Source organism: Centrocercus urophasianus, unplaced genomic scaffold (assembly GCF_019232065.1).
Source record: "Centrocercus urophasianus isolate 14NV4802_14NV808 unplaced genomic scaffold, USGS_Curo_1.0 seq_5, whole genome shotgun sequence".
NCBI classification, from domain to species: domain Eukaryota; kingdom Metazoa; phylum Chordata; class Aves; order Galliformes; family Phasianidae; genus Centrocercus; species Centrocercus urophasianus.
The window spans coordinates 251,280-264,315 of NW_024885088.1; the positions used below are offsets into that span (position 1 = coordinate 251,280).

General features: G+C 38.8%; 1 long non-coding RNA gene across 2 annotated transcripts; it reads left to right on the plus strand.

The window, feature by feature from the left end:
* The first annotated feature begins 3,266 nt into the window (after positions 1-3,266).
* On the plus strand, positions 3,267-12,833 carry LOC122169187. 2 transcript variants are annotated; one of them, XR_006171509.1, is made up of 4 exons: positions 3,267-6,440; positions 8,404-8,530; positions 11,046-11,165; positions 11,350-12,833. It is a non-coding gene; the product is annotated as an uncharacterized LOC122169187 (long non-coding RNA). The 2 variants fall into 2 exon arrangements; XR_006171510.1 differs by having other exon boundaries at positions 11,678-12,833.
* Positions 12,834-13,036: the final 203 nt, after the last annotated feature.

Genomic DNA, 13,036 nt, shown 5'->3' on the forward strand with positions numbered 1-13,036 from the left:
TCTGAACCTAATGTGCTGGACCTGTCAGAAGCAAGTCCCAGTCAGCATATTAATTCATAAGCTTTATAAATATGATTATTTAAAAGACTTTTGTCTTTGTGTTATGGATTTTTGTAATCTAAACTTAGAACTAACATCTACAGCAGTATCAGTCCTAGCCTGTGTTCCATTACAAACACCTGTGAGTAAGCATAGGAATGCCAATAACTACTAGTGTTACTGGAGAGATATTATAATTACCATCATGTTTACTAACTGGGAAGCAGCACGTTATTTCTCAGTGCTCTATCAAAGTCTCTTTCATTGTCCTATAAGGTAATACAATGATATCCAGAGTGTGACAGCATGCTAACATTTTGTTTACTCAAATCCTACGTTGCACTAACTGGCCTCCTATCCACAATAATTTTTTCAAAGTTTTCCTTTTTCCATCACACAAAATAGAGGTAATGGTCACATGATAATAGATATCTAATTCAGCTTGCTAAACCGTATCTACCATGACTTACTATGAACTGCCATATAGTGATCAATCATTTCTGGATGTTTCCTGTTTTGCAGGTAACTGTTCTCTCACTTTAGAAACTGAAATGCCTTTTTTTCCCCCCTTTTTTCAGTTGTGTTTACATCAGGGTCAGCTGTGGAATGAAACTTATGTGGTGGTTTAAGATTTCATGATGAAATTGAAATGACTTGAATGATTTGACAGTTTGTCTTAAGACATCTCAGATAGACTTGGGCAATTTCTTCATTATGATCAGACCCAGTTGCTAGCTAAAGTACAGTATGAAGAACAGCTCAATTCACAGTTTTGTTTGGCTTTAGGCTTAAATCCAGTGCACAGTGAGGAAGGGCTGAAGTCTCCACTCCAGAGATTCACTCACTTCTTTTTTTTTACCTGAAGAATATTGGAGTATAGTAATATTTAACAAAACCACTGAAAATGCTCCTTTCTTTCTACATGAGATCCCATTCTAAGTAATAAGTTATCTCATCATTATTGTGGTATTGCATTGTTAAAATATTCAGTTCAAATATGAATGGCATTGCAATAAGTCCTCTACAAGGAATGCGTGATAAACACGTCAGTTGAATGCACCTGAATACAGAAAAAAAAGGGAAAGGGGGGAAGTAAAATGTTTAAGTCCAGTTCTAATATAGTTCTATATATTCCTTATGGAATCAGACTCTGTTGAGCAAAGAGCAATTTAAATCTTTTTGATTCAATGTGTAAATTAGACTTCATTTCAAAATAAATTGTGTCTAACTTTTTCTTTTACTCAAACAAAAGCGATATGATTTCTTTTCTTCTTAAATAATAGATAAAACATGACTTTTTCCACAATATATTTCATTTTTCAATTTATAAAGAGATGCACTGGATGAAAAATTCCACAGACTCTTGCAGTGATGATATTCTTGTGCCATGCATGACCAGCAATCTAAAAAGAATGAAAGCATAAGAAGTTTTTTGTTTTCTTTCCAGAATCTGTTTATTTTTTCAGACTGAACTTTTATTCATAAAATCTGTCAGACAAAAGAAAGATCTCTGTATGAGGTTTTTAGATGTAAAGGTTCTTGACAAATTTTATTCTTATATTTTAGCTAATACAAAGATTCATTATAAGGTAGGGGAAAATAAATGCCTAGCTGAAAACTTGAGCTCAAAGTATGTTATTAAATGCATTGCAGGTGAACTTTTCCTGCCTAAGTAAAAACAAAGAAACAAACAAAACCAACATTTTCTGGTCGGCATTTCAGATCCCTGGAATAGATCAATGAACAGTACTTGGGTACTTGGGCTTGGTGCTGAAGCTTAAGAGCTAAAAAAATGCCTCTTGACTGGCATATCTTCATCTACTTGCATTATGGTTGTGAAAAAGAGAGAAAATTCATGGAGAAATGGGCCCTGTGGTCTCAGTGTGGATCTTATGTTTCACTTTTGCTCAGTGTTAAGTCTCATTGTTTGAAATATACATGTCTAAATTTTCTTTCTATTGTGGCATGGTTTTGAAAGTGTGCATAAACAGTGGAACAGACTGCATTTCACCCAGAATTCACTTACAGTAGCTACTTTGAATGGGATTTATATAGCAGTGATAACTTAACCTTACAGTGCCCTTCATCTTCCATGTGATGGCTACTGAACATTGGTGAGCAAAACAATGTCTTACGTGGTGATTTTTATTTGGAGCTGTATTTATGAAAAAGGAATTGTTCTTTGACTTTAATTCTTTCATTTCAGTCTCCTGTTTCTGTACCTTTTCCTTGGGAGAATGACATATTTCAAATTCATCTCTTTTGTCTTTCTGCAACTTGAATTACCTGATATGGTAATCGATTTCTGTTTTCTCTAGTTCTTCTCTGCACAGTTCCAAAATCCATTCAAGCTCCCCCCTTCCAGTTATCAAGAATCTCGTAAGAGGAGGTGTCACAGAAATTTTAGACATGTTTGAAATAGTCAAAGTTGATTAAAACATTTTGTGAAACTTGGAAAATCTGATAAGGTTCTGAGTTTGTAACAGTCCAGGTTCTGGTTCACTTTCCCCAGTGTATTACATTCAGGAGCTTCCACGTAGAATAGCAATATTTTGAGCAATGTAAGAAACTCCTACAGTTGTTCCTGGCATTTTTCATTCAGTTTGGTTACCTATCTGCAGTCTACAAAGAAAAACTTCTTGCAGTGCATTAGATGTAAGCACCAGTCCAGCAGCTCAGCGCCTCTCCTGCTGGCTGAGGAAAGACTGCTGCTGCCTGTTGTCCCTGTGATTGGTTGTGCCTCAACAAGCTGCTGCACATGGACTGCAGTCACAGCTTAAATCCAACTCCTGTGCTCAGTCACCATACATGAACTTCATCTAGACAACTAAGCTGCTCCAAGCACAGGCACCAGGCAAGAGCTAAAATGTGTTTCATCTTCTAATAAACTGTTCACAATATTTGTCACTTAGAAAAGGAAAATTGTTCAAATTCTCCATTTGTTCATTTAGCCAGCAATGAGCTGAAAGGTGGATGGAACTTCTAGACTATGTGTGTCACTGGAAAAATGATCAAACTAAATTGTGGCAGTTAACTATGGCTTACTGAAATCTTCTATAGAGGTGACAAAGTTAAGCTAATCTATGCAGTTTTCAACTGTTAAAGAAAGGACAGACTGTTTCCCTCAAATTTGCTGCAAAAATGGTTGCTCAAGCACTGCTAATTAAATGTGATTCTGAGGGAAAAGACTTTTGTCCATGGTGCATCTCTGTTGTTCCCTTCTTTTAAAGAAGCATTATCTTAATTTACCCTTCAGTCTTTTTTTCACCCTTAATCTTGAAGCAAATAAATGCCCTTTGCTGATGTTTTCCATTTTCCTGAAACTCAGTTTTGCTCTTCTTGCATTTAAAACCAAGAACAACAACAACAAATACTAAACAGACTTCTCCAAAAAGTCTAGCCCACCACAGTTGCTAACAATAGTATTGATAGATACCCGGTAGCAGTTTTGGCTAAAACAAGCCTGTAAACCATATAATCAGTGTGTTTTATGGATTGCATTTATCACTGACATTTTCCCCTTCCTTCAGTTGCAGGGTCCTGTCCCCTTCAGCTGCCTTCTGGACATCGCTGCCTCTCTGGTAGAACAGCAGAACAGATGTTAACTACTGCTGCTGCTCTCTGTAAATAGCTCACTTTCTGTAGTGGCTCATCCACCTTCTGGCTGACCAGAAAAGCAATCTGATAACGGTTATAATGCCATCCTCAAAGCCATCCTTCAAATGTGTGGAGTGGGAGAAGTGAAGGGTATGCAACAGACAGGTGGTGTGGAGACCCTGGATGCAGCTGCTGCAGCAAGTATCCCACAGGCAAGGACCAGAGGTTGCCTGTCATTGGGATGTGGGGGTCTTCCTCCATCCCAAGCATATAGAATTACATGTCACAGGACTTGCACTGTGATTGCTTGGTAACAGTAGATCAGAAAATATTGTGTGTCTTTCACATTGAAGTGAAAACATGTGAGTCCTGTCACAAAGCATTCTGACCACATGCCAGCATCATAGAAGCCTCATTCTGGTGCCTGTCATTGCTGCATCATCTGGGCATTTTCATTCATTCTAAGCATTTGTTATTTTAATCTTAAAATGCCCCTCTGCAATTCAGTTGAGATATTTCTGTTTTCAATAATACGTTTTCCATAATGCTTTCCTTCCTCCTTCAGACCTCTCTGAAATCAAGCACTGCAGTCCACTGACATGTTGACAGTTTTACGTGAATTAATGAAAAAGGAGTTGGAAGTGACTGACAAAGATTTGTTTATTATTATTAAACTGACTGTGAATCTCAGTTGCTCTACTGAAAAGAAAATTAAGAAAAGGAGGAATTGAAAAAAAGTATCAATCCACAATGTATGATTAAGAATATATTCTATTCTTCAATTTATAATGAATAATTTTAAGAATTAAGGCTGCTGCCTGGAGGCAGAAATCCTTGTTCTGAATTGTACTCATAACTGCTTAATGGTATGGCTAATATGCTGAGAGGAAGTGAAAATGGATATTTCAACACTGAGAAAAATACTAGCTCAAAGTTGGGCCTTTAATGGAAAAAGGAAAATATGAATCATCTTGGTAACAAACAAGAAGATACAAGATGAAAAGGTACTTGCTGGATAATTTCTTATCTACTTTTATTCAGGTAAAAAGCTGAAATACAGAAGTCTAAGAATCACATTAGTGACACCTCATCTTTTTGGAGCAACGCTCTGTGGAATGTGTTAGCTTCTTACCGTATTCCATCAGGCTTATGCTCTCATCATCTGCACACACTCCTGTTTCACACCCATGTTTCCTTTAACACTTCAGCCTTCCCCATCCCCTCAGTGTTTGGCTTTGCCTGATCTGTAGTAACAGCGAAGCCTGGTACTCACCAGGACTGGACTCATGGTGCAGGCCAGCTCAAACAAGGCTGCTTCCTCTTTCTGTTTTCCTGCCCAGAGAGGCCAGCCAACCAAAGATGAAATTCCTCCATTCCTGGAACATCTGGCTGAGCCTCTCAATGCTCATAATTATCCTCCCACTCCCAGCTCTCTGCAGGTGCAGGGAAGTGTAGTGAAGGTTCTGTGGGAGCACAGCTTTACAGTGGGTAAGTTCACCTATAAATCTCAAGTAAATGCATGCCATCTGATTTAATATACATTTTTGGTTTTATAATTTTTGCTGACAGAGGATCTCACTGATAAAATGCCAGGTGGAATAATATCAGTTAAGAAACTTACGGCAAAACTTCCAAACTTTCAGTGAGTGCAGAACTGTGTATTGCCATCAAAATCTACATCTCAACATCATATGCTGCCTTATCACTAATGCCTTTACCATCTGCCTACCCTCATTCACTTCTTATCCCTTCTCTCAACACAGGCTCTCATTTCTCAGCTGCTTTTTAGTCTTCACTCACTGCTCCTCCATCAGTCAGCCACTTGCTGCACTCATCTCACACAGAAACCCCAGGAAAACCTTCCCGTGCATTCCCTAGCAGGGGATGCTCTTGTAGTCCAAATGTGAATGTTGCCAGAGCCACAATCTGTTCCTTGTTTAGCTCAGCACAGTGCACCTAAACAGATGGTGAGTAATGGCATGCAATGCCTACTTATCTTTTGTGCTTTCCTCCATATGGTTCCTGTATTAGGGCTGGAAACAAACTGAAGGAGGTAGTATGAATAGGAAATGAATTCCATTAAGCTCCACAAAGTTGCTGTTAAAAATTGCTGTGTTTTTTGTACTGATACAAGAGTGGCTGAGTCATTTCAGACCTGAGATGTGAATATGCAGCTCCCCTGATGTTCATAGGTTTGCAACTACCTGTATCACATAAAAATGTTATGGTATGGTGCATCAGCTTGCAAGCCACTTGAGCACACTCTTCAGTTTCTCATTTTCTCATTAAAATAATCTCAAAGTAAGCATAAGATCTTGCTGCATTAATATATATTTAAATGTTCTGACATGATGCAGGACTACACAGTCCTAGAAATGAATAATGTTGCTTGCTCCTTTTGGTGGTGGTGGTAGATAATATTTAAAGACATGAAACAACCTGATATTAAAAAGGAATGTGTTTAGATCATCTTAGATTTAGCTATATATTAGGGGGCTGCTTAAAAATGTCAAAATTTTAGGATTTAGAATAGCATTCTCAAAAGAAGCCTATAAAGGTTTATGAGTATAGCTGTCACTACAAGCTGTAGCATTCAGTGAAACAACTTCCTAAATACCTAAAGGCCAGAATTACTTTACAGCTATTCTTGGTGTATTAATTTCTCAGTCACTTGGTGCCAAATCCCCAAGAGAGAGCTACAACACGAGAGATGCACAACATACAGCAAGAACGTACCATCCAGCAGCAGCCCTGCAAATAGGGACAAGGGAGAAGCTCATCCACACGGGAATCAGCTAACCGTGGTGATTATGCAGAAAAATAAGTTTTGTAGCTAAGAAACTGCTTTATCAAACACTGTTACTGTGCTCTTTGTATCTGTTGCAGTTTCCGTAGAAATAAATAGGAGGCATTACTTTCAGAGCAGCCGATGTACATATCATTGGAAAATTTCGTTGCCTCAAACTTTGATGTGTTGCTAGAAGTTGTTTTCCAAATCCAGAGAAAACAAAACAAGAGTAATTCTCTCAATGACTCCACGCTGCCCTGCAACACATACAGTTCCTGAGCAGCAGATGGTTCCTAGGGGCATCTTGGTTGCATGATAAGTGCTGGTGCTATGAATTGTTGCAGTGGGTTATGAAATAATCTCAACTCCTGTTTGGGGCATCTGGCAACCCATGCTTTTCAGGGTGATATTATTTCCTTGATGATAGAACCGCATGGCTAATCCAATCTGACCTTGTAATGGACCGGTGGGATTCCTAATGAACCATCATCAGCTCCTCCTGAGAGCTTCCACTTCCCTCAGCCTACCTGCATTAGTAGCATGTGTGTGTGTAAGTGCCCTCCAGCCATATGAAGATTTCAGTGAGCAGCTCACAGAGGCAAAGAAGGTAGCATCCACAAAAAGTAGAGATACTAGGAATATAGACACTTGGCTCCCTGTCCTTGCTTTGCTGGTTGGCTTATGTATTTAAAATACATTTTTTTTTATATTTAACATCTACATTAGAAATCTTATAAAAACCAGCCACTGGAGCAGGGGCTGAAATCTAGGTGTCTCTGGCCCTCGGTGAATGTTCCTGCCATGAGGGATGCAGCTCCTCAGGTGATACAGGCAGAGGAACATGATTGTGGAGCCTGTCAGACTCAAATTAGACTTGGGGAATTCAGCTCTGCTGTCACTGAAAGACTCCTAGACGTACCCAGAAACATCAGGCACTTGGTTTAATGCTGAAAGCAGAGGACTTATTGGTAGCTGAAAAATATTTGAATGCAGACACCTTAAGATCAACAACATATTTTTAAAATCTTACTAAATACTTATTTGCACCTTTAGGTATCTAAGTAACTGCAACAGTTTGATATCAGGTCGATTTAAATACTTGTGCTTCTTGCATGTTATTTTAAGACTTTTCCCTTAACAATTTTTTTTTTCCACTCTATAAGTGGTTTCCTAATGTGACTCAGAGGGAGACTGTCATTAGAAAGTCATTAATGAGCCTGTAACTTTGATTGTGTTCATTACATGTCAAGTAAGAATTATTTCAATGAAATAAATTACTTTTTTTTTTTTTTTTTTTCCTAATCAGTAGGACAAGAATTCATGCTCAGCATCCCTTTACTCTGAGAATTTTGATCCTTTTGTTTGAAATATGTTAGCAGGAATTGTTACTTTCAGCCTATAATTCTGTTTCTCAGCTATTAAAACAGAAATGCATTTTGTTTGTCTTACCAGGAAAAGGCACTTTGAAAATATCTGTCCTATTTCCTAGGCTGCCTCACTAAGGGGTTGCGTGCACACTTATAAATTACAAAAACAGAAGAAAAAAGAAGAAAACATAGAACTCTAGTGTACATAAATGATTATTTAAAAAGAATCATTTTCTGCTAGCATTTTTGGCAGCATGCACTCTGAGACACGCGATAGTATGGAACTAGCCCAAAGACACTGTTGCATGTTAGTAAATACCACATGAGTTTTCAGGGTCATCACCCAGGACTGTCACAAAACAGGTTATGTCAGAGGCAAGCAGAGCATCAGCTTTGAAATTCCTGTTTGATTAACTGGTGACCTTCTTGAGCCTTCTGCAGAATATTTTTAAGCATTAGAAAGAAAATAGATGATGAGAAAATCCAAGAAAATACTCTGTCTTTATAGGTGCAGTAGCTGGATCCTACAGTGAAATGAAAACCTATGGGAAGTAGGGCCCCATCCTGCAAATATTCCTATATTCACTGAATTTTGTTTCTTCCAACCCCCAGGGGACAGGGACAGCACTCCAGCCCCTTCACACTGAGGCAGAGCTTTTCTGATGGACTCGAGTCTGCATTTGCATGCCTCACTTTCTCATAGTTCAGCTTTGTTTCATGACTTGTTTGTACAACAAAGGTAAGCATAACATAGGCCTTGCTCTAGAGAAGGGTGTTTCTATAGTACTGCTTATATATGTATGAATGAGCGGAGTATATTAATTTTCTGTAGACTAGCTTCATGTTCAGTATTGCAGTAAAAACTTATGTAGAATGTGAACTCTCAGATGTGATAAAATAGTATCACCCTTTGAAGACTAGTTTCACTTCATGGGAAACATTGAACACGCTGTATTTTTAAAAGCTGTTAAATTATGTGTCAGTTGTACACATCCTTTGACTATCCTGCAGCTAAAACTAGATGGAAGGTTGCACTTAAAATAAGGAAAAATAATATTTCACCGTCAGCCTTGTAAGCAGCTCCATGGTGTCAGGACGCACTACCTTCACCTGGAATCCACCTGAGCACAGTAATCCATATATCATGGAATCATAGAACAGTTTGGGTTGTTAGAGACTTTTAGTGTCACCTGGTTCCAATCCCCTGCTATAGGCAGGGACACCTCCCTCTAGACCAGGTTGCTCAAAGCCCCATCCAGCCTGGCCTTCCAGGGAAGGGGCATTCACAGCCTCTCTGGACAACTTGCTCCAGTGTATCACCACATTCACAGTAAAGAATATCATCCCAATATCTAGTCTAAATCTAACTTCTTCCAATTTAAAACTATTTCCCTTCATCCTGTCACTACACGCCCTTATAAAAAGTCCCTCCCCAGTGCATATATGTGTATTGATAAAAGATATACCCACAAAAAAGATGCTATTTAAAAGTTATAAAAGCAGGATTCAGCCACACCCTTTCTTTCTCAAATCAGAATATTACTCTTTTATTGTAACAAGACCACTGTGGTATGCCAATGGAAATTTTCATGAATTAATATATTTGATGAAGGTCCTCTTCATCAAATGGATCCTCAATATAGGACTTCAATTTTGTTCAATGCATACCGCAATCATCCCATTATGAATAAAAGATTCTTGAAAATGTGAAAGAAATGAAGCTAATGCAGTGTTGGTGTTGTGAGTATGCCTGCACTTAACCTCAAAATAGCATTATTTACTGCTTTCCTGCTGAAAAGTTGGATAAAAGTCGACGTAACTCATGCATCAACTACATTTCAGTGTCACTTTGACTATAAAATCACTGAGTCAGTGAGACAACTCACATAAAAAAATCTCTTGCTAGGTGGTTAGGGTTACATGACAAATCTATCATTTTCAAAACTTTAAATTGGATTTCATGTGATATTTGTTGTAAACTGCCAGTGAAGTCAGAAAAACATCTGTTTTAAAAAAAACAAACATCCTTTTATGTTCTCCAATAGACAGGCAACCACAAATGTCATGCAATCTACTGGTCTTCATGTAACCTCTCCAGAATTTAGATGACCTAGAGGTGATGTGAATCCTTTGGTAAAGTTTTAAAATGTTTTGGAAAATATTTGTAAAATTATTTGAGTTCCTAAGAGAGAAAAGTGTCACTACTGTCCAAACTGTTACTGATATTAATTGAAGTGCATTTCACAAGTAAGGGAAATTCAACTACATTTGTTAAAGTAATATTCAGAAAGAAGAGATATAAAAATGTAGATAGAACCATCCACATACGTTGTGCAAAGTCAAAAGAATGTAAGAAAAAATTAATTATAACGAAAAAAGAAGTGATAAAAATGATGAAAATGTATGAATACGAATATTGAAGTACAGACCAAGAGTGACACACACAAAGCTGGGTGAATAAGACACGGAGACAGTCTCTATTTCTCTTTCCTCACATAGTACTCTCCAAGATGATGCAGTGTGGATTTGTTTCTCTCCACAGTTCCCCCAGTAGTGTCTCCCATCACCTCAGCTTAAACACAGCACTTCTGCATGATCTGGGACTTTCCTTTTGTTGTATTTCTTTTGGGAGGACAGCCTGTGCAACCTGCTAAGGGATATGTATGTGCTTATTGTGGTTTCCCAGACCAGCTGCAGGCCACTGACTATAACCGCAAACCAGCAGTGGTATGAGATGAGACCCTAGGGAAGTGTAGACAAACCAAACAAGTGGTGGCTACCCAATCCTGGACAGACAGGAGGGGCATGTAGCTGTGGGCTAAGCAGTCCTGTTATGAAATCTTTCCTGCCTTCCTTAAGAACTGGCCAGGGAAGACATTTCCCTAATTTAGATAGAGAACTGTGTTCTGCACAGACATTTCATGAAAAAGTCCCTTGGGTAGGTTAGATAAGAGTACAACCTGCTGGACATGGTAATGAATGAAAGGCATTTCAACTTCTCCACTCATTTGATATTTAACTTGGCAAAAAAGATGGGTTGCTTTGTCAAGAAATGACAACAGAGCCCATGACTATTAAGGAAGGAGTGATGCTGAGATGGACAATTACGACTTGGGGAAGCGTTGGCTGCCCCAAACCCGCTGAGATCTCTTTGTTGTCCAGCTGGAATTGCTTTTGTTTTGTTTTGTTTTTCATCAAGTTAATGTATTTTGACTTTCTTATGTAATTGGGCATTTGCCTTTCTTCTCCTCCAGACCTTCCAGTGATAGTAACCACGAAGCTTCACGGTTTCATCTTGTTTAAAGTCTAAGGGAAACCTCTACCATTATTAAGAGAGATGGTTCTTCGGGTAGAAAATGGAAATGTTTTGCCAGGTTTGTACCATAGAATAATATTATGCAAGTGGCAGTTTCTCTGGTGGATGGTGATATTGCTCCAGCACACCTACACAATGGGATATCACTAATGCCTCCATTTGGTGGATTAATTGCTTTGATTCTTAACTCTGTGATGTCTTCTGTTAGGTTGCTGACTGTTTTTTTGTTTATTTTATGCCAGAATAGACACTTCCAAGAAAACCTTCCTGAATGTACTTTATTTATGGCAGTAAATTCTATCAGTGGTAGCTCTTCACTATCTGGGAAATACTTGCACAAAGCTGAGGAGTGTGAGACATGGATCATTGCATCTTCTGAACAGAATCATAACCAAGGGACATAATATTTATTTCTATTTACTTTTTAATATACCAGAGCTTCACCTCTGGACTCTCATTCTTTTTAATACAACAGGAAAATGACATCTAAATACATTGCTCTGATAACCTAATGATGTGAAAACATTTCTGTTTTCTTTGGGTTATTGTAAGATTTCTTTTCATTATAAGGAGCCTGACTTCACAAGTGCTGAAAAGCCCACAACCCCAGGACTTCAGTGAAGTCTTGAGCTGTTCACTTTCTTCAGGGGCACAGACAGCCTTCCCAGAAGGTCTCTTCACCAGAAAAGCAAGATAGGATTTTCTGTTGCCTGTAACTATTTGTTCAAGACATTGCTTGAGATGTTCTTACCTGTCAATAGCCACCTGGTAGAATAATATCACGAATAATGAACTACAACCAACAACTTTTGCGTTTTTTGGTCAGTACATGAGAAGTCTCCAAAACAGGAAGTGTTACTTGTCTTCTGTGGAACCCAGCTTCTGCTTGGCTCATCACCTACAGCCTTAAATGACTGCTGCCTTTTCGTTGAAGACCTTTAGAAACAGTATGTGCAAAACACCTGTAGATAGTCAGGAGATGAATAAGAGACAATTACTTCATTTAATTCAGGAAAGTCAAAAAGCATTTGCAGTCATTACTCACATGGTACAGAGCTCAATATTCAGCATCTTGGTACTGTGGACAAGTGAACTGATACAAGTTTGAGTGTGCTTTGAGGAAATCTAGAGGTTATTATTTTTAAGTAATAATAATAGTAATAATAAAAATCTCCCTGATGTGGAAATTGAGACATCAAGAAAAAAAACAATCCACATATTTGAGATCAGTAAGCCTCAGCAAATGCCTTGAGGCTGTTTGGTGCCTATCACACGAGGCTGGAAAGGTGCTGCCGATGGCAAAGTTTGCCAGCTTCAGGCAAACTCAGCTGGTGGTGGCCCTGATCCTCAGTGAAGCCCACCACTCCTCACAGTTTGCCAACATCAGGGATCCAGACAGCAAAGCTCAGCGAGATATTTCAGTCACAACAACTGGGATTGCAGCAAGGGTTTTTCTCTTGCTGGTAGGGTCCAACCACCACTATATGTGCTATTCCAAAGCTGTTCCATTAAATTAACCTAGAATGTGTCCAGCTAAAAAAAAAATAAAAAATGGTGCAAAAATAACAAAGGGGAGGTAAATTAAGATTTCAGTGAATGACAAAGGTTTGATCTATTTGAACTGCAGCTGTTGGCATGTGTTGTCATCCATTGGTGAGGCTGCACCTCCTGTACTATGTTCAGTTTTGGGCCTCTCACTACAAGAAAGACATTGAAGCCTTGGAGTGTGTCCAGAGAAGGGCAATGAAGCTGTGAAGGGTCTGCAGCACAAGCCTTTTGGGGAGCAGCTGAGGGAGCAGTGTGGAGAAGGGGAGCTCAGGGGTGACATTATTGCTTTCTACAGCTCCTGGAAAGGAGGTTGTAGTGAGGTGGTGGTCATCTACTCCTCTCAGGTAACGGTGATAAGAAGAGAGGTAATAGCTTTACGTT